Raw genomic sequence first — 21,575 nt, forward strand, 5'->3', positions numbered from 1 at the left:
TTTGAGAATTTACATGTTTTTTGTGTGATAGGAAATATAATTTCTAGTCTTTCATCGAATGACTTGATATTTTAAGCCTTCTATATCACTTTTCCGAAGATCATATGGTACTGATTTATTCAGTTGAACTTACTTTAATAAGGTTTTGCTTTCGGATTTATCACCCAGTATGACGTCCACGTTGAGTCGTACAAATGGAGCTGAGCCGAGGTGTGACTGAGCGATACAGCAGCCCTATTCTGCGGACGCTTGTTGGGCAGGCCTTCCGTATTTCCGTGTCTGGATTTATTGTATCAGCTTTTCGTAAAAATATCATGAGGGTCCGGCATCATTAAAGACAGATCGGTCTCAGTGCACGGAAGCTTCGGGCGTGCCGGTACTATGCAGGAAAAATGTTTCGGTCGATTACGTACAACGAGAATGATATGGATTTATTATCTGTTCTGCTACACATCACACAGGTGGCGATCAAGTTATTTTGATCCGGGCAAATCCATGTGTTATATAAATGCTATAAACGCTAACTTATATCGTCCTTAGTAATCCGCTAGGACTAGAAGACTTTTTTAATATTGTTCGGAAAAATTTTAATATTATAAAAACTAAAAATGTATAACAACACTTTTGTAATTCCAAATGCATATAAAAGTGAACCTCGTTTCTCATTCACTATATTTAGATTGCTAAGAAATTTGAAGCTCTACTTCGCTAAGAATATTTAAAAATGTCGACAAAATGACATGCGTATTTCCGTAATATCTGCATTGAATTGTTACCTTGCACACAACCATGACTTCATCAAAATATAACCCGATTGGTTATGCCTATATATATTTTTAAATGCGTAAATAATGGGTTTTTTCAGTGGCGAGTTCGATTTCCTGGGCAGTTACACCAAAAGATGCATACGTCAGAGAAGGAGATACATTGACACTGAATTGTTCAGTGAATTACTCTGAGCACACATCAATTATCTACTTCCTTCATGGACAAAACGTCCACTGAATGGTAAATCCATTGACGATATATGGATAGCCATCAATGGTACTTCAGTCAATGATTGCTGTGACGTAACTGGTGATAAATCAAAGGGAGAACGTAATCTGGTTATCAAGAGAGTGACTAAATACAGTAGTGGAGTATGGTATTGTGTACATGGTGCACTGAAATCTGCTACTGCAAACCGTTACCGTGATTGGTAAGTTCATCCTCTTCGTTTAATGGACATTACTGGAAATATGGTTAATTTTAAATAGGACATGAAATACTTCAATCATGTCTGTCAACAATTTAAAAACATGTCGTGAATTATCTAGTCAAACCTCTAAATGCTCCTGGTGTGGGCAATCTCAATCAATGTTATTCATTAAAAATGCTAAGTCTTTTTGTTACTTTTTAATGTCACTTAATCTTCCAAAAAATTACGTAACAAAATACAGTGGTCTACATTTCGACGATGGCGAAATTCTAATACCGGCGATTTTGACGTTGCGTAAAACATTGCAGCATGGTAACTTGACTTGACCACATACACGGATAAATATTGAATGGAAGGCGGTAGTGGCTAACTATTGTCAATATTGTTGATTGACATTGAGATACCAGCTGCATGGCTAATTTTACAAATCGCTCCTCTAATTTCGTCGAAAGTCTTCTTTTCAGTTTTCAATCCATGAGTTTTCAAATAGTATCGTCGTGATATTGTACAAAATCTCTCTGTCTGTCTTTAAGTTGTTGAATTGTTTTCTTTATCTTCGCTCACCTCATTTTCTATGGCTCGCGTCGTGTCAGGGAGTAGTGTCGTTCCAATACGACAAAGCTCTTTTCAAATCCCGTATTTCGGTACTAAGTTCTCCAGAAACTGTGTCCAGTTTGTCCGTTAGTCTGGTAAATACCTCTTATACAGATAGTTCCATACTTTCTAAACAAGGAGACTGCTCTAGGCTCTAGGATGTTGAGTTGTCATATTGAATTCACAATAGGATGTTGAGTTGTGTAATTGAAAAACTTGAATTTTAAAGTATTAAAAGAGAAAGTAATAATTTTGGCATGAATTCGACACAATAACGCAACCATTGACACTGAAACGGCTCACGGGTTTGGGCGATTTTCTTTTTCTATGATGTTTCTGCATTATAAACACATGCAGTCAGTGGACTATAAATCATGTCTTTCTGACAACAATGCGATTCTCTTGTCAGCAAATATCCCTGGTCGCGATGTCAGAAACCAGACACCATGCAAATACATAGATTTAAATTCATCAATGCATACCGCACTTTGTTTTTCTACGTCATCAATGGCGACTCAAATACTTCTACTAACAGATCCCGACGACCCTGTCTGTAACACAGTCAATGGTATAGGCCAATCCAATGAAGTCATCGAGAACACTGAAGTAGTATTACGGTGTAGTCTGAAGACTGAAAATATCACACCACCAGGCAGACTAGTGTGGTATAGAAACGGGGATGAAATCAAAAGTGATAACAGTCCCCTCTATATGAAGACAACAATAACAAGAGATGATCATGGTGTTCCTTTCAGCTGCAGATTAGAACACAGTGACAGTTCCTCGTCCATTGCTTGTTTAAATAGTATTACACCATATGTTCAAAGTAAGTTCATAATTGTAATTATTTGAAATTATTCAGAACCTAGGAGTAACGTTTCGAAACAGTTGAATGTCCTGACCAAGGTTGGAATTTATACAGCTTCTTGAAGGACATATTGAAGCGATGATCCATGGTGTTTTTGCTAATTTTCTGACTGTACCCTTTATTCTAAGAGTGCGTTTTTCTCATTTCACCAGGTTTACAATGACGGTATCATCATTTTTTCAAAGACCATGACATATCTAATATTTATCCCGTGTTACAGCTCTTACCATCGTAAGCTGTGGTCTTTCCAAGACAAGAATGGGATACGCTTATCTTTGTTTGTACGTCCAGTCTAATGATTTAGTACACTTAAATATGACTAAGGTGAATCAAACGTCAAATTATCTAGTAGGAATGTGAAGCCGGTGTATTTTTATAAATAATCCTATGAATTGTTTTCTGTGTTTAACGTCATCGTATACGAAAGTTTTTCACGGAGCCGTACAACGTCTAGCCGAAGGCTCGAAGTTGTATTGTACGACTCCGCGATGATGGTTGATATGATGATTATGGTGATGATGATTGTGTTGTTGTTGTTGTTGTTGTTGTTGTTGTTGTGGTCGTCGTCATTGTTGTAGTTGTTTCTGTTTATGGTGATGATGTTTGTTGTCGTTGTTATTTGTGCTATAGTTATTCAAAAAGATCCTCCTCTAGCCACAACTCCATCAAACGTATGTGTACAGGAGGGAACAACACTTAGGATCAACTGTGACTATATACCTGGTAACCCAACACACACTGATATTGAATGGAAAATTCCAGGCAGAGAATCGTTTTCGAGGCAAAACCCCCTGATAATCGACAAAGTTCATTCAGTGAAACATACCGGAGTCTATATATGTAAAGTGTACAACACATATTTCAACGGAGAGCAAGGGAGAGTTTAAGTCACACTGAAGTACGTGTTGAGTGTAAGTACATTTATTGAAACCATTATACTGTTTGCAAACATTTGGTTACTGATAAAGTTGTTTGTTGTGTTTAATAATCTTTAAGGGACTGATACGGTTTTTGCGGCCCGAGATTGTGCGGCGGAAGGGCCGGCGCCCCCATATGCCGTACGACCAAGGGCCATAAAAGCCGTATTAGGGCCATAAAGGTTTTATCATATACCTTACAGAATGATAAATATGTAGTTTACATAATATTCAAAATTGTTTTATTCGAAAAATTTAAGTGTGACTATAACTAATATTGCTGCCATTGTTTTCATTTTGATCTTTGAAAAGTCTGTAATTTCGTATGCTGCTCTCACTGCGCTGCATGATACATGTACTTGACCCACATCAGTTGAATTTGACGTAAACTCTTGACGCTAATAAAAATGCGTGCAATATCAAAAATTCATCGCCATTTTTGTAAGTTTTTCATAAATACGATGGCCGCTTCCCGTCGCGGATTGACATACATAATGACGTCATTTGTTTACCTGCAGAATTCTAGAACGCGCAAAGTAGCATGCGTACTATTACGCGACCAACAGAGATCAAGGCTGAAATAAGGACAGAAGTGATGTCAGTTTCTTGTAATTTATACTGAACAGGTACGCACGTAGTATACACAGGACCTCACTAGAATTTAGAAATAAAAGCCGATGTCACCGGCGCGGCGCCACTGTCGCCACACGCAACTACGATCTGGGCAAGCAGACGTTTTCCTAATCTCGCGCTGGCTTTGTGTACGAATGGAACGTTTGCGGATAGCAAACGCGCGTAGTAACCAGAATCGAGATTATAGTTCATAAATGCACGCGATTGCCCATATTTTGACACCGGGCCGGGCGTGATACGTATAAAAAATTGCACGGATCTGAGGGCGCTTTCTCCCAAAGCTTCACACAGGCACGTGAATGTAGGTACATGATAATCTACACTGTAAAAATAGCGGACGCTAGACGCGTCTTTACGCGTTCAAAATGTACGAGTCGGTGTTCAAATTTGAACGGCTAGTGTTCATATTGTTAACACTACTGTTCATATTATTAAAAATGATGTTCTAAACCTGAACACGTAGTGTTAACAACCATCTCCTTCAAGTGTTCAAAAACTCAGCATTACAGAAATTTTACAATACTGTGAAACAATCAACAATCTTTTGTTTATTTTACTTTACAATGGCTATATTAAATTTACTACTGCCTCGCTGTCCTGTAAACGTACACGGATTTTGGTGTGACGAATTTCCCACTAAGTGAAAAATATTTCTGGTCTACAGCTGCTGAAAGCATGTTTTGTTCTAAAAAAGAAAGTATACAAAATAATTTTACACATTTATTACGTGTTGAAATTTTGAAAATTTGAAAAGAAAATCAGAAAACCACCATGAACGTTTTAATTTTAACATCGGCGTGCAAGAGGCGTTCTATTTCTAAACACTTGGTGTTCAAGTTTTGTGCCTTTTCCTATCCCATGATGCATCAAAACGGAAGTTGCGACATTTTTTCTTGTAAGCGCACCCTGAAGTCGTGATCGTGCGGAGCAAGACCAGAAAGGGTAAGTTTTCTCTCCAAAATAGTAAAAGGTATTAGATTTTGAAGCATCTGTATTTTATCCTTAGAAATTAATCGTATTGTACTTTGAAATAGCTTAACTACGTGAAGAAACCTTTTTCTTTCAGTGGCTGGTATACCAACAACAAGCTGTGAATACGCGGTGGTACTTTTGGCCATGGCCTATCGATCGATCTCACTCGGGTCAAGAGTCATCGCAACACAACTGTAGCGATAACCCTTGACCTGAACGCGATCGATACGCCTTGCATAGTACCGCTGCGTAATTACAGCTGACACATGTCTTTTAGTAGAGACAATCGCATGTAAAAAATCAATTAAACAATTGATGACAAGAAGAAGCCAATATTTTGTAACAGTATTGAAAAGAGGCACTGTATATGAAAGTCTCCCCTTTTCCTTAACCTAATCAGCTCCTTGTCTTTCATTTAAAGTCTCATCTCGCCATATTACCTATTGTTGCATTATTTTCAGGATGTAAAAAGTTGGATTTAACTGAAAATCGAAGAGTTGTTACAGAAGCTGGTGGTACAGATAATGAAGAAGATGAGTGTACAGGTAGCTGTCTTGAAACGAGCTTGAGAACCTCAGTTAAACCTCCAAGGGTCAGTAACTGAATTTTGATAAGTTTCTGTATTTTTGTTCTGAATTAATCTAAGCTTTGGTAGCATGCTATGATCAACTAAATGTTGCCGGAGAATAAGCTTTCACAGACGTGTAGTCTCCCTTATCAGATGCAAGGGTGGAATGAAAAATTAAAGCTGAAAGCGACGGAAAATTCAGAGTAAAAATGTCCACTCTGAATTACTGAATTTTCTGAAATTTTCACTCTGAATTTTCTGTCACTTTCTGCTTCAATTTTTCATTCCCCCTTGCATCTGATAAAGGAGACTTCACGTCTTTGGAAGCTTATGCCCTTATAAAATTTAGTTGATCATAGCGTGGTACCAAACCTTAGAGAATTTGTATTGTAGCTAACACGTCTCTTATTCTTAGCAACTGGTTTTTAGCTTTGCCATCAGCTAAATAGGTGGATGTGTAGCATTGTCCTCAAATTTGTACATCCCAAGGTTTTTCTTTAAAACAGCCTGGACAAATCTTTAATATTTGGATCCCCAGGGATTACCCTAATCACCCCAGGGATTACCCTAATCACATATGTTCAAATTATAATGAACTATGCAAATTTATATTTTTGAGGCGAATTTTGCTATTTTTGGCAAAAATCTTCTTCTCTGTTACTGACGTCTTCAATATTTGGTAAACATGCCCCTAAGATGACCAAGTCAAATTTGTGCTAGTTGTGATGAAATATTCAAATTTTTATATTCATGGCAATTTCTTCATTTTTGGTTAAAAATTCTTTTAAAATATTCTTCAAAACTGCTAATTGAACAGCTTTATATTTAGGACATAGATCTCTACTGATAGCCTTTTTCAGATTGTTCAAATTATGCAGAAATTTGAAACTTTATATTTTTAAGACATTAAAGACATTTCAGACATTTTTAAGATATGAGGGATTACCAGAATGTGATATATTCACATTATGATGAAATCTACATTTTTTTATTTTAAGGGTGATTTTTACCACTTTTGGTAAAAACATTTGTATAAAAATTAATAGCAAGGTACACCAGAATTTGAAAGGTCTTTACGAATATGTTTTTAATTTCTGAGAAGTAGATTTTTGAAATGTCATCGATTTATTTCATTGTTTATTTAAAGATATTACAAACAAACAAAGCTTTTTGTTCATGAAGGACTTTGTTGGACAAGGAAGCCAAGATTAACTTTTTTTCTTCAAAATTTACAATTGTCTATACAAGAGGAAATGTTTTTAAGAAACCATCTTACAACAATGCAGTATGCATTCCATATATATACGTTTTCAACACCATAAGTAAGCCAAATTTTGAGCTTTTTCAGATGATTTTTTGTACATTTTAAAAAAGTATGAACCTTAAAACGTAATCCACAATACTTTAGTAAAACCTGCTTTATCATTACTTTGTTCATATGTTTTAAACCGATCGACAGTGTTGATGGGGATTTTTTATTGCTTATGTTTTTGATAGAAGGGTGTTAACACCGTTGATATTTTCCTCTGACAAACTTTACATACAAATTGGCAATGTTTATTTGCCAATTTTACAGTGATTGTATTTTACTCTAGAAATGCTTTGTGTATTTTTAGAATAAAATAATTTTACTGAATATTAGTGGTCTGTAATGTTATTTCAAGGCTGAACACACCCAGAACGCTCCAAATTAAAGGTGTACAACAAGCGCGCATCATGTGTTCTAGCCTTTAACACACTTATCGTTGAACGGCGTCCATGCGTTCAAAAAGTGTTACAGCCCTTTGAACGCGTAAATGCGTTCAATTTTTTGAACACATTTCATGTGCAACGTGTATACAGGTATGGAACACCATGGTGTTCAATATAATGTCTGATGAACACGTAGCGTTCAAAATCTGCACACGTGTGTTCAAAATTGAACGTTGGTTGAACACGTAGTGTTAAATTTCTGAACGTCCAGACGCGTTCAAAAAGTGTTACAAAAAGGCGTTTATTGGTTTTTTATCCTTGAACACTTAACTTTACAGTGTAGTATTTTCGATGAAATATGAGAGATAAGGAAGGACTTGGTGTTAGGGTGTTTAATCCTCGCCGAATGAGCCGGATGCGGAAGGGACTTGTACTTTTTGTACACTCAGCCTATCTCTTCAGACTTCGCACAAGTATAGTATTTTTGTAACGCATGGACATTTATTAATTTGCTATCCGATTAAAAACAACCCAGTTTACTGGTGATTGCTTTATTTCGATAGTTTATGATTATAGCTATCATTCAGAGACATCTTTATCAATTTGACTGAAACTATGAAAACATGCAATGAAACATCATGATAGCGTATGCGAACATTTTTTTGATGCGCCTTCTTTTCATGTTGAAAGTAATAAAGGCATAAGGTTACTCCATCCTGTAATTGGATTCGCCTGTTGGGCGAGAAGTATAACAATATTGTAAAAAGTCTCCATTGCACCCTAAATTAAACCGTTTCCTCGCTACCCGTGCTAATATAAACGAAACAAACCTTAGCATATGTCCTACTTTACTGAAATTCCTTGTAAACCCTGACCTTTGACATTCATTAAGTTCCAAATGATCAGTTAATCGGGATATTTAACATGATTTACGCATAGACGTCAATTCAAAAGTGTAGTTAATCTATCTTTTGAGAACGTGCCATGCTACAGATATATATTCATAAATGAGTTGAGTTATTTTTAAATATGTACATTGACAGCAAACCATTTGTTATTTCGCTTCAAGTGCTAGCTGTCTTAATTTATCATACATGAATAGTGTTTATCTTTAGTTTGTAATACGAGGCGCCAAATGTAAAAAAATTAATTTACACAATCAAGCTTTTTTTAGAGATAGAAAAGGTGGAAAATGTATATAGAGAGAGGAATTATATATATATATATATATATATATATATATATATATATATATATATATATATATATATATATGTGTGTGTGTGTGTGTGTGTGTGTGTGTGTGTGTGTGTGTGTGCGTGTGTATACACACACATACAGATACATTGCCCCACACATATGTTTGCGTATGCATACATATACATACATACATACATATAGAAAAAATACTCGCACGCATACGGCTATTCATACATGTAGAATACATACATACACACATACATAATAAGTACGCACATACATACATACATACATACATACATACATACATACATACATACATACATACATACATACATACATACATACATACATACATACATACATACATACATACATACATACATACATACATACATACATACATACATACATACATACATACATACATACATCGGACTTTGATACAGCTCGAAGATTTTACATTGAGCCTCGTTTTCGAGGCAGCTGCTGACGTTTACAGTATCTGACAGCGATGCAAAATCTTATATATACAGCCTCGTTCTGATGAAGCTGAGCTGAGTAAGTTCCTTTCATAGAGAACCTCGTTCTGATACAGCGATACAGCTGCAAAAAGTTTATATATATCGGCCTCTTTCTGATGACACAACTACACACAGCAAAATTTACATACAGTCTCGTTCTGAGGGCACAGCTATAGCTGGGAAGTTTTATACACAGACTCGGTGGGTAAATTTTACATACAGACTCGTTCTGAAGAGAGCTATAGCTGAGAAGTTTTATACAAAGACTCAGTGGGAAAATTTTACATACAAACTCGTTCTGAAGACACAGCACGCTGGGAAGTTTTATACACAGACTGGGTGGGAAAATTTTACATACAGCTAGCTGGGAAGTTTTATACACAGACTGGGTGGGAAAATTTTACATACAGCTAGCTGGGAAGTTTTATACACAGACTCGGTGGGAAAATTTTACATACAGACTCGTCTTGGATTAAGTGTAATAACTAGTGATGCTTGTGCTCAGAAAGCGTGATTGAACTCTGCCCGGTATCGTACGCGGCTAGACCCTGGCAAGACGAAAGCTAATACACGCATAGTGCTGGCGCTTGTGCTATTCAAGTGCATTTGAACTTTCCGGTTTATTTTGATCTAGTAAGCTAGCCACAACAATGATCGTGGTATTGCTATCAGGTGAGATCACCACTGATCTGGGCTGCTCATAGCCTAGCCCTGTGTACATGTCTGTGTGTTCCCGGCGTTATACGGCTGTGGTGGAGGCCGTATAACGCCGGGAACACACAGACCTGTACGCAGGGCTACTCGTCAACCATACAACGGCGTCAACCATACAACAATCGTTCACTAGGATCCCTGCAGTCCGTCAGCTGTGCAACGAACTTTCGCGGTCTACACAGTTATGAGAATATAGACAAAATTTAATACTGAAAATCTTGGTGCAATAAAGCCATGCACAATGATGGAGGAAGATAAATTTGAGTAAAAAGACAGCAATTCTTGGTCCTGGACTTTCCTCGGCGCATTTGACAACAAGGAGCATGGAGGCACACGCGAGCATGTAGCTAAGGGACTGGTCAGTTGCTTCAGCCAGGGGGGCCGGTGGATTCATTGGGGGTCACCCTGTTTTTGTCTTTGGTGATGGGGGGGTCACCATGTTTTTGAAATGCCCAATAGGGGGGTCAGTGTGTTTTTCAAGTTCAACAAGGGCTCATACTTGCATAAAATGCATTGTGCCAGCCACAAATTTCAGCATTGAGTTGCATTTTTCGGCGCGCCCTTTGGGCGCGTTACTTTAATATAATAATAAGACATATTTTTAGAGCCCTGTCCTAGTGCAAAACTTTATATATTTGACATATATATATATTTGAGATATCTGTATGTTTAAAATTTTTCGGCGCGCCCTTGGGCGCATTTCTTTAAAATATCAAACATATTTTTCAGCATAACCTTCATATGAAAAGCATGGTAACTTCTTGGTACTTTTTTGTTTCCTCTATGGGAATTAGTATTAGAATGCAAAATGCACTAATATTTCAATCACATTTTCCTTACAATAGTTCTCGACATCTGCTTATGCATAAAGAGAGTTGGAATACATACAGCTTATTTAAATACTGTACTGAAACTTTAGAATTGAAACTTTTAAGTTCCTATCTTACAACTGACATGACACTAATTTCATTATAACACAGAATGACTGATTGTTGAAAATATACCCCCAAAGTGTATATATATATATATATATATATATATATATATATATATATATATATATATATATATATATATATATATATATATATATATATATATATATATATATATATATATACTGAATTATTCAATTTATATTCCACCTTTTGTTAACCTTTGTTTCACACAGGGGGGTCACCCTGTTTTCGAAAGTTGGAATGGGGTTCAGCCACTTTTTGACGTCGGCAAAAAATAATCCACCCCCCCCCTAGGCCGAAGAAACTGACCAGTCCGGAATAAAACGGTTTTGTTTACGAGAATTAGAAATGATCACACACTCAAAACACCAGTAAATCAGCGACGCTTAACCGACAGAGTATATGAGATTCATTGAAGACGTCATGGAGGTCGCAAGAGATCTCTTTCTACCTCCTGCCATGTTCAATGAATCTCATATACCCTATCGGCTGAGTGTCGCTGATTGACTGGTGAATTGGAATGTCTGAATATTTCTAATTCTCGTAAACACAACCAAGCACCATGCTCTGTGTACCGCCATTCTCCTTGCGTCTAATGCCCCGAGGAAAGCCCAAGACCAAGAATTGCTGTCTTGTTACACAAATTTGCTTCATTCATCATAGTGCATTTGTTTATTGCACCAAAATTTCCGAATTAAATTTTGTATTTATTCTCTTAACTCTGTAGACCGCGAAAGTAGATTGCACAGCCGACTGCCGTGACCTGCAGTGAACAAACACTGTTTGGTCGACGCCCAGCGCATATCTTTTCTTCTATGTATGTATGTAAGTATGTATGTATGTATGTGTATTGTATGTGTTAATACATGTTTGTGCGAAATTATGTGTGTACTTGTATACGTATGATGTATGTATGAACGTATGTATGTATTGTACATGTCTGAATGAATACACTCTATGCGTACGCGTATGATTATGTATGTAAATATTCATCTATCTATCTATCAATCTATCTATCTATCTATCTATCTATCTATCTATCTATCTATATATCTATATAATATATGTATGTATGTATGTATGTATGTATGTATGTATGTATGTATGTATGTATGTATGTATGTATGTATGTATGTATGTATGTATGTATGTATGTATGTATGTATGTATGTATGTATGTATGTATGTATGTATGTATGTATGTATGTATGTATGTATGTATGTATGTATGTATGTAAATTATTTTTTTTTACATTTGGCGCCTCGTATTGTGATGTCTTACAAACTTTTGCAAAATATCCGGGAAAACAATTTGCATGGCATAAACAACTCTGTACTGCAAGCTGGCTTACTCATAATTGAACGGCATGCCTCCATGGAACAGTGCAAAACTATTGAACATATGCTTAGGTTTTGGTAAAAAAGGTATCGAGTGATAAAGTCATTACAAGTAGACAACGTAAAGACTATTATCCATGCTTGCAAGTAACTGATATCAAATGTCATTCAAAATATTAATGGCTCATATTTTTGGCAGCATACATAAATCTCGGTTTGATTACATTGGAGGCAATGTTTGTCATCAACGATATATTTTACCCGGCGTCAGAAAGTGCACTTGAGAAAAGTTGAATATATGCACCTGCAAACTCTTCTGATACAACACAGCAATTTGTCGTTTTCTTCTAGCTGTTCTCTATTACCACCTGTTAGTCTGATCAAAGAACCCTAAAAGCCAACAGGGACTGTGCCATCTTCGAATGTCTTACTGTTTCTTTAATGCATTTTGTTTGTTTCTTTATTGCATTGTATTTGTTTCTCACTTCAGATGACCCTAAGGTAGTAACACTTCCAGTTCAACGAGTTCAACGGGGAGATGGCACATTTTTGCATTGCGATGCAAATGTCGTTCCGGCTGCTGACAAATTTCATTGGATTACGCCGAGTGGTTCTGTGTTGAATGGACGCACGCTCACACTGCAGAATGTACAAATATCAGATAGCGGAATTTACAATTGCACAGCGAGAAACACTTTTTGTGATGAAATTGGTGGTTACGGACACGGGTGGAATTACACATACCTTGATGTACTGTGTGAGTATGAGAAAAAAAGAGAGAGAGAGAGAGAGAGAGAGAGAGAGAGAGAGAGAGAGAGAGAGAGAGAGAGAGAGAGGACACTGTCAGATAGGCTTTAAAGAAACAAACTCCAAACTTTTTTATTCATTGTATTATTCAAAATGTAACGTGTTGCCCGATGACATGTGTTTCAAAATTATGTCAAGTATATTTTCTCAAGATAATCATAGGATCACCATTGTTTCGACGAAGTTTAGCTGTTGTAATGTAATTAAACTAAAATTTCTCTGAAATTCCTTTCATATGCATTACTTCGATCTTAAAGCTTCCATTATTACAGAATATCAGATTACTTCAGCATCATACGTTTTACAGATTGGTCCGAAGAGATGTTTCTCACAGGAAACACAGCCATGAAGACAAACGAGTCTTTGACGCTTACATGCACAACAAGCCGTAGTAATCCAGCTTCAACCATCACGTGGTATAAGAACGGTTTACCTTTACAAGGTCAATCTGGTGTTGTCAGCATTACAACGATTACCGAGGAAAGCAGCGGTCACAGTGGATTTATAACGAAAGAACAAATACATATTAAACTTAAACCTGACGATAATGCAGCAAAGATACAATGTTCGGCGAAGAATCCTGACTTCCATGATGCATATGATGTCTTCTCAAAGGAAATCATTCTGTCAATCTTATGTAAGGATATGATTTATTTATAACGTAGAATAAAACTAGTGGTAAACGTTATGGACAAACATTGTTTCTTGATCACTAGTTTTGCTTCGGAGTGAATTTTAATCATATATTCGAATGATAATTATAAGTCCTGAGTAAAAAAAAATATATTTCAGGGAAAAATATTATTTCTCAAAACACATAGTCTTAATTATTATTGCCCATCATTTACAGTTCCGCCAAACCAGCCTGAAACTGCAAAACTGCATCACACAGCTAGCAACAACGACGCCTGAAACGGAATTTTTAGTTCATACATGGTTGACGCTTCAATGTACTTCCTGTAGTAGTAATCCGCCCGCTGATATATTGTGGTACATGGGTGGTGACGTACTGAAGTCAACAAATAAAGCAGTACACCGGCAAGGCCGCCTTAATGGAACAATTTCAGAAGAAATCATCCAGATCTATTTAACCTATAAACACCAACACAACTCGATATATTGTGTAGCCACCAACCGGATTTTTCCACGAAGACCTATGAGTCACAAGCAGTAGAATTAGATGTACAATGTGAGTATAACAATGGAAAATCTTCGTAGCATTTTTATCGTCTTTTTTCATCAAGAATAAACATCACATATCATTAATTATGATCTATTTGCTTTTAAAGATGTGCCCATTCCCATCGATGAAGAGTATAACAGGAGAGTAGCAGTGAGCGTTGGTGAAACTGCTGCTTTACAATGCAAGATGAAAGGCAATCCTTCCCCGATCATACAATGGTACGACCAACACGGGCTTAAATTACCACATGGTGATAACGGACGACATGTCAAAGAAGAAACCCGAAACAATATTCAGAAAAGCAGGCTGAACATTGAAGATGTTAGTAGAAATGATTATGGAAGATATTATTGCAGAGGTAGAAATAAACACGGAGATTTCGAGGTTGTCATAGTTCTATCGGAAAAATGTAAGTAAATTTTAATTTGGTACGTCATGTATACCATGCGTTATGTTACCTATTTTGTTTTTTTGTTTTTTTGTCCTTGCGTCAATTTAAGTATCGCTATTCACAATTTTATCAGAATATGATATATATGCCAGTCTTTATCGATTAATGCCATTTTGTCTTATGATTGGTACATCGCAGCTCCTCCCGATGCAGTCTTAAATATCGAGATCGGTACATTTGCAAATTTTGTTGCCGTGAATTGGACCCCAGGTTTTAATGGTGGATCTGATCAGAATTTCTACGTGGAGTACTTGAAATTGCCTGAAGGTGTCAAGAAAAAGACTGGAGTAATCGACGATAATGAATTCGGAGGCACCTCTGTCAATATAAGTGGTTTGGTAGAAGGGTCACGTTACAACGTAACAGTTGTAAGCATAAACGAATACGGAGAAACCAGAAGTCGAACATTTACATTTAGGACTGAAGGTAAACATATAAGTGCATTATATTGACTTACGTAAAACTGTGGCACGACCTTTACTTCGAAAGTTGTCAACGGCATACCCCTATTACACTATACGCCAAGACATACATTGTGAAAATTCAAACCCACAATGCCATTCAAATTGTAGTGATGTTTGGCTGATAAGTATGTTTGCCAGGATATCTCAAAGATGGATTGTCTGAGTTAGCATAACATCAACTTTTATTCTAAGTTTCAAATCGTGTTTTTGCCTCTGTCCCAATAAATTTGAAATTGTGACAAAATTTTGTGATATTTACCTATTGATTAGAGATGAACATTCTCAGATTGATCACGGAACCAACGTCCAGTATAAACTGATTAGCAATAGCTTTTCACGTTATGAATAGTTTTAATTGGTTTCTTTCGACGCAAAAGCGACGCTTTTCCTCTAGCGTAATATTTCGAAGACTTACAAAGTTTTGAGCTCACGGTTCACCCGATATTAATAAATCACATGGAATACGAGTAAAGTGAATTAAAGTACGATCGGCTATTTGTATTTGAACATGGAAAACTGAAATCACCAGATTGAGAGAGTCATCTGAACGTGTGGTGTATAGGTGTTGTATGGTGGAGCAAGTCCATATACAAGTATCTAAATAATATAAACTCTTATTCTGAATTCAAAATTTTGGACGTATTGTATATTTTTATGAAGATTGTTCCCAAATCTTCAATATTAACGGGAACAAAATATCATGTGCGTTTCGATATTTCCATTATTCTCTTCGAAAACGTTAGTGTACTACAAAAACCAATACTTCAGTTAGACGTTGAATAGTTTGCGTACCAGGTTTTTTATGTATCTCCTAACTTCGTCACCAGAATCGATAACAAAGTAGTTTAAACATTTATCAGTTCCTTGACGATATATGTTGCACTGCTTCTAGAATGCCTGAAGTGTTATATTTGTATTTTTTCAATATCACCTCAACAGATACAAGTTATATATTGTTTAGGCCGAGCCTGACGTATAACACGATTGCAAATTTTACAATGTATTGTTTTCGTTTAGTTCTAATAGAAAAATCTTACTTTGTTTGGTTAACTAAAAACGTATTGCCTTTCTTTCAAACGCATCAAAATGTATTTTTAAAATTTATTTAAATCGAAAAATATCACCATAGTGTTACACCTTTACTTCGTCGATATTTGTGCACATTCATTGTCTTGTTTGTATGTTTACATTAGAAACGAAGATGACTAATTGTTGAGGCAGAGTAATGCTGTCTTTATGCAATCCGTCAATTTAATTGTGTTTTGTTCGCAAGAAACGGTGTGCCGTATATCTTTTAACTGTGGTAATGCTCTTGAAAATGAAATAATGCTTTACCTTGACAGCTAACAAATGTATGACCATTGAGAATGTTACAACATGTACTGGTGGCGTGAATTTGTTAATAATCGGTACTTTTCTATCAATGCACAATATGCTAGTTGTCAGTGGCTTTCAAATGAGACTTTTTGAAATTATTCTCCTTTCGTTATTGCTTTTTAGCACGTATCAACTCTACTTCTATACAACACAGTGCAACATTGCCTATCATCATTAGCTCTTGTGCCGCAGTTGTTTTTGGGGTCATCGTTGGAATGGTTTATGTAATCCGACGTTGGTCTAAAGCGAATTCACGTGAGTACACACAAGTTTAAAATAATGCGTCAACTCATGTTTAACAAATGAAAAGGAATTATTATCGCATAGGCCTATATGTGTGAAATTATGTTTCAATCATTTCTTTCATTCTCTCTCTCGTAGAACATATGGAATTGAGTCATAGTTATGAAAGCATCAACGATGGTAAGTTTTATGTTAAATATTCTCTCTCTGTCTCTCTCTCTCTCTCTCTCTCTCTCTCTCTCTCTCTCTCTCTCTCTCTCTCTCTCTCTCTCTCTCTCTCTCTCTCTCTCTCTCTCTCTCCACTTATTTAGTTGTATCTATAATTCATTGACATAGGCCTATTCAGCTGTATAGGGAATAACAATAGTTTGTTTTTACAATGCTTGTTTGACTGCTTCATGAGTAGATGTACCCTTCAGTTAATCATCAATGTTTTATTGTTCCTGTTGTTTACCTACGGTCATTGTTTGTTTGTATATTATATGTTTATTATTGGTTGTTATGAAGACATGTGCCTGACAAACGACAATGTTAGTAATTTTCATTCTGATTATAACTACTAACTTAGGTTAACTAAAAACCAAGCACATTGTAAGAGATAGTAAGTCATTTGTTTTTTATTTTGTTATTACCGATGTTTGCTTTACGCTAATACTTGTATCAATATACTCATATAAATATTTCTCGTGAAAAATCCACAGAACGCCCGTGTCATAGTGCATTAGAAAGTCCTAATGACAGAACGCCTGAACCCGCCAACTTTGAGAGAATTCCTCTGAGAAATATTGTTACAAGAGAGGAAGAGAGCGATAGTACATCTGATGATGATCAAGTAAGATATTAGTGAGATATTTTAAAGACTGTTGTTGGCTTCATGTGAGATACAAAAAATATTATTGAATATTAATACTATTTAATGGTAAATCAGGTTTCACTCCAAAATCTTTAAAGTTGTTTCTAATTTGCTGCACAAACATGTAATTAATAAAATCTAGCCAATTTAAATCAACAGAAAGCGTTAAAGCAAAGAAGAAAACTGGGTCGGAAGATATTTCAGTATTGTTTATCAAAGATAATGCCTTTCTGTGTATCTTTATAATTACAATTGATTTGAAATCTTCAAAATATATATCTATAATAATAATCTTCTACATATCCATTAAATATTGCAAAGCATATATATGCATTGCGTAAATAGGCCAGTGTCCCCTCTGCATTACATTTCAGACATCTGATCCTGACACTGACCTCGGCAAAAGGAAGATGTCGCAAACGTACTGAAACCTGGAAAGTTTGTGAATTGTCTGGCAATTTCTTTCCATTACATTTCAGACATCCAATGCTTATACTGACCTCGACGTAAAGAGGAATTCGCCAACTTACATGAAACCTGGGAAGTTTGTATTTGAATTTCCTCGCGACCGACTTCATATCACAGAAACCATATGGACTAGTAGATTCTACCGAATTGTCAAAGCCCTAGCTTGGTTTATAGATGGTAAAGATGGACCAAGTGATGTTGCAATCAAAATTGAGATGGGTAAGAAATGAGTAAAGTTTAGGTACAACATGCTTTAGAACGTGATGTTCGAAAATTGATTGTGTTTCTGCACAGTATTGTTTTTAATTAATACATTTTTATTATGGATACGTTCGCACAGAGTCAACAGATCCTGAGATTCGCACTGCCATGTTACAGGAAATAAGACTGATCAAGAAAATTCACAATGACGAAAATATAATAAAAATGTTGGGATACTGTACTGAAGACGGTAAGATTATTATCTTACATATTCAAAAACAGACTTTCATTTTGTCAAGACAAGGAAATATTGGAACATGTAGACACAATTTGATAATAGATTACTGAGTTTTACATCATTTACAAATCTCTGATACCTTAATGCGTTTAAATAATAATACATGTATAACAAGATATGGGTCTTAATACTTCATTTGAAACACAGTATAATATTCCATTGAAACACAATATAATATAAGGTTATTCACGAAATACAGGTAATGAGGTTCTATGTGTGAGTACATCGTGCAGCCGAGGTATTGCGTACGATGTACAAGGACATAAATTCCGGTATTGTGTAAATTACTATATTATCATTTACCATTTTTGTCCAAGTTAACCACAAAGTGTCGAAATTAGAGCATTTTTGTATAAACGTCACGCATAGCATTGAGCGATCGCGAGGAGATTTGGAACGCGTTCGCTAAGCGCACGGAAATAAATTTCAACCCGTGCAGTGCAGTTCACGTGGTAGATACTGTTGGTCAGCGGCATGAGTTTTACTCAGAGGTTTCGTATTCACAGAGTGGAGAACTAAATTTTTCGAAGTATATTTTTGTACAAAATGTAAAATGTTCTCTTATTTTTCCCGATGTTGACGTGAAGGTGATATGAGGTTAAAGATCAAATAGTGAACACCTATTGCCTGGTCATGAGGGCTATAGTGCCCGTCTATTTCCCCGAGGGGCCGTGTGTTACCAGAAACACATCGCTATTCCCCGAGGCCGTAGGCCGAGGGGTATAGCGATGTTTTTCTGGTAACACACGGCCACGAGGGGTAATAGACGAGTGCTATAGCCCGAATAAAGAGCAGGCTATAGGTGTTTTATAAACACACCACATGCTCATGTTTTATCGTTATCTAGTTTTTAATATGTTTTGATATTTTGCACCCCAACAGTCCATTGTGACAAGTTTACCGGGCGATGTTTCCACAGCGGTTTCAGTTGTACGTACCATGGTACCACTATCTTTCAAAAATATTCTAAGCATACCTAGCGACATCCTTAGTTGCACTTTAATCTTTTCCGTCGATGAGCTTGTTCAAGTTCCTACGCTGTTGGAATGTTGGAAAATGTTGGAAAATCTGTTTTAGAGAATGTGTGGTCACCTATCCCGGACGCACATCACGTTCTAGTCACCCGCCATTGTTGCAAAGCTGCAGACGACACTACGGTCACGTGACCGGGCACTTTTCCAAATTTGGTCACAACTATTTCCCTAGGGAAATAGCTTTTCAAAAAATACCCTCTGACGTCACTTTTGTCGATCCGATGGGGACTAGACGTATCTATTTTCTCGTCACGTGACGTATTCTGGCGAATCGCGACACGGAATGAGCATGTGGTGTGTTATAATGTCGATTAACACCTAAGGTTATTGTACTCTCCGTCAAAGCTATTGGATTCCGTGTCCTCTACTACCGAAACTTAATACTGTATGATGAAAGACGCGAGTGTATAATGATATAAGGTTATTCACAAAATACCGGGTTTATGTCCTGGCACGTCGTGCAGCGAAAGTATTGTCAGAGACACGTAGGGTCCGAGGACAATACCGAAGAGTGCGATGTACAAAGACACATGGTGCACCGCGTGCGCTAAGCGCACGGTATACGAAAGTTCAACCAGTGCATCGCAGTGCACGTGGTTGATATCGTAGGTCAGCAGCGTAATTTCACACAAAGTCACGGAATTTGGACTAGCAATATTCACTTCTTGAAGTACTGAATATTTAAAAGTATATTTTATAAAATTTAAAATCATCCTTCTGTTATCCCCACGTTGACTTAAAAGGTGTGTTGAGGTCAAAGGTCAAATAGCGTCCAATATCACCTTGACTTATTGTACTCCACTACAAAGTTATTTGACTCTTCTGATAGCTATGGAAATCCGGTCACGACATGCGACATGCGACCTGCGACTTAAAAACTGCGACCCTGAGTCCTGCGTGTGTGTCAAACTTCAACCTGAGACTTGCGGGTGCTGTGGCCCAGCTGCCACCTGCGAGTTTGAAACTGCGACCTGCGAGATCACGACCTGATCCATGATTTTAGGTATTTGGTGTTTGTTGAGAGTATGAAAAGCAGTCACTTTAAATTGGTGTCATTTAGGAACGAGATGAGCTTCGATGACAGAGCTGTGTTGGCCTACGTGTTGTTGCTTTCAAAGTCCGGTTTCAAAGGGACAATGCTCAACTGATCACCGATTTTCATAAATAAAATTTGTTTTGATAGGCCTACTTCAACAAGCATGGTGTTATATTATGTTGTTTCCGAAAGTGGTGGCTATTTCAAAGATCGAAATGACCTAGTTTAGGCCTAAAGAAGTATTTTGTGGTTGTTGTACTCGATTCGGTGACCATGCACCCCACCCAGCCCCAGACATTATTTATCTCGCAGTTTGTAAGTCGCAGATCGACTGTGGGCCTGCCTGCATGTCGCAGTTGTGAAGTCGCAGGTCGCAGTTTGACAAACACGCAGGACGCAGGTCGCTGTTGTGAAGTCGCAGGTTACACCTAGATCTAAATGCCGAAGTCGCAGGTCGCACGCATGTTTCAAACTCGCAGGATGCAGATCGCAGTTTTGAAGTCGCATGTCGCCTGTCGCATGTTGTGACCGGATTTCTATAGATACCAAAACTTACTGTACGATAAACTTCCTAGGTTACAGACGCAGGTGTATGATAATATTTATTATTTAGGTCCTATGACTCTAATCATGGAGTATGCATCGTATGGTAATTTGAAGACTTACCTGAAAGATAATCGTCAGCATTTTACACCTGGTAAAAACGAGTCTGCGAGGAGACAAATACTGGGATTTGCTACAGACGTCGCTAGTGGGATGAAACATCTACAAAGAAACAAGGTAATGGCATGAGGCCATGTTTTGTTTGTGTTTTGTGAAGTATCATGACCGACATGTTATATATTGAAACGCGAATCGACTAATAAAAAGGAAACGCCATGTATACTACACACCAGTGCTAACCAAATAACCTGAAGAGAGTGAAACGTGCAAACGGCGGATCATTTTTGGTTTGCAAATCTTGACTTCACCAGTATTGTTTC

General features: G+C 36.9%; 1 long non-coding RNA gene across 1 annotated transcript; it reads left to right on the top strand.

Moving 5' to 3' along the window:
• The first annotated feature begins 2,557 nt into the window (after nt 1-2,557).
• LOC139128784 (uncharacterized) lies at nt 2,558-12,924 on the top strand. The gene is made up of 3 exons (XR_011551411.1): nt 2,558-2,618; nt 3,291-3,571; nt 12,668-12,924. It is a non-coding gene; the product is annotated as an uncharacterized lncRNA (long non-coding RNA).
• Nucleotides 12,925-21,575: the final 8,651 nt, after the last annotated feature.

The sequence above is a fragment of the Ptychodera flava genome, unplaced genomic scaffold, assembly GCF_041260155.1.
Source record: "Ptychodera flava strain L36383 unplaced genomic scaffold, AS_Pfla_20210202 Scaffold_70__1_contigs__length_633064_pilon, whole genome shotgun sequence".
In the NCBI taxonomy this organism is placed as follows: domain Eukaryota; kingdom Metazoa; phylum Hemichordata; class Enteropneusta; family Ptychoderidae; genus Ptychodera; species Ptychodera flava.